Source organism: Pieris napi, chromosome 8 (assembly GCF_905475465.1).
Source record: "Pieris napi chromosome 8, ilPieNapi1.2, whole genome shotgun sequence".
NCBI lineage: Eukaryota > Metazoa > Arthropoda > Insecta > Lepidoptera > Pieridae > Pieris > Pieris napi.
The window spans coordinates 8,744,921-8,746,949 of NC_062241.1; positions in this window are offsets into that span (position 1 = coordinate 8,744,921).

Genomic DNA, 2,029 nt, shown 5'->3' on the forward strand with positions numbered 1-2,029 from the left:
GTGATACGATTAAACAGAATTTGAATTGCTTATTAAGCTGATTGGCGTGACTTTCGTACTGTGAATTCGTAATCTGTATTAATCGAATAGAAATCATTGAAATCAATAATGTCGTACTTAGACGATACTGTAACGGAAATTATTACAAAATGTTAATCAGTAAAAAATATTTGGCAACTACTTAATTTATATATTTATTTATTAATTACACTTCATGGCATACAGAAATATAATATAATTGACATAATTAAATGAAAAGGAGGCCTTATTGCTTTCAAGTGAACTACTGTGTTTTTTTTAAATTAGACAAGGTTAGCAAGAAGTGCAATAATACATATTGCATATAGTTATTTAAACAAAATTAAACAGGAACAAAAAACTAAACTAAAAAAGGACACGTGAAAAAGAAAAAGTGCACATGAATCACGATAGTTTTAGATCAGTTTCACATCAGTAGTTCACGAAAGTTAGGGATCCGATGTGGGTAGGTTGATTGTACAGTAGAGATTTAAAGGAAGATAGAGAAGGAGCTAAGCGAATAGGGACGGGAAGTGAATTCCATAGCCTCACTGAAGTGACCTTAAAGGATTCGCCCAGAAAGGAAGAGTTATGAGGTGGGATTTCAAGGATATAGTTTTCGGAAGAGCGTAAGCTATTGTGGTAAAGGTATGTTGGAGTTGACTGGAAGTTTTCGGTATATAAATGGTAGTATTAAATTGTAAGTTTTATTACGTAATATATTACGACCGTTGAACATTATAGAATATACAATATCTAATTATGTACTGAATTAAAAACAGACGGACCAGAGTCCTGCCTTGCGATTCTGTAACTCACTTTTCGAACTCACACAGCGGTTTTCGCATCGGCGGTCGGTCTCAAATCAGTCGTGAAGCAGTCATTTTATGATTTGGCATTCTAAAAAGGTGGGAGCTTGTAGTTTATTGTGAGTTACAGAATCGCAGGGCTGAAGTCAAAACAGACGGCCCAGATTTCAAATCTTAGCGAAAGTATAATTTCAAGTGTATGGCACAATTTTCCAATTTCACCCATTCCACAGTGAGGGGATAGAAGACTTCACAGATAAAGTACTGTATTTCCAAAAGTACGAAGATGTAATCGTGTGCCTAACTAGTACATAGTCCAGTTCATTTGCAATACAGTTATGTAAATAGTGAATAAATTTTACATTTAACGGCACTATGCACCTGCTCTAAATGTTAGTTGCCTTATCAATATCCCGATTGTATCTTTATAAATTGACAACGTTGCTGTAACTGACTGGTTAAGCCCTAATTCGTTCCATTTATCCAATTTCAGTATTCAATCAGAAATACCTCAGATACTTTGAAAATTACTCAATATATAAGTGCCCACGAATATATCTGCGTGTCTAGGCTTAGATTAAAAAGTGTTCCAAATTCAAATGGCTTATTTAAAATGCCACAGACTGAAAATAATGTTTGATTTTATTTGTATAGCCAGGGCGAGTTTTTGTCGATGGTTTCATGGTTCTTTTATGTTTGTGTTGATGAGACTATTCTGACGATTCGAAATTTAAATATTTCTACATACATAATATGCTGTGTAGTTGTTGGGATATTGGGATTTTGCACCTATAATTTGCATTTATTTTTGATGGTGTATAACAACACGCTCCTATCTAATCCAAACTATTTTGTTATACATGAAATTTCAGTAGTTTCAGATACGGGATTAGGGTCAGTACGGTAGTTGTGGGGTTTAGCTATCCACTGCAGCACAGCTTAATTGTGAGCTTTGAAAGCTTTCATCGGGTGAATTGTGTATTAAAATATTCAGTTTTTAGTTCGTGCTTTTGTGATAGAACAAGGACTTTAAATTTTTAAACTATAGCTCTGTTGACCGTTATAATAGAGAAATTGAGAGATAGGTTAGACCCAAGATACCAAAGCAGTTTCCACAATCCCTCTGAATATGTTATTTTTCGATAATAATATAAAAATAATACTAGAAACATTTTCAATTACTGGCACGGTAGTTTTTTATA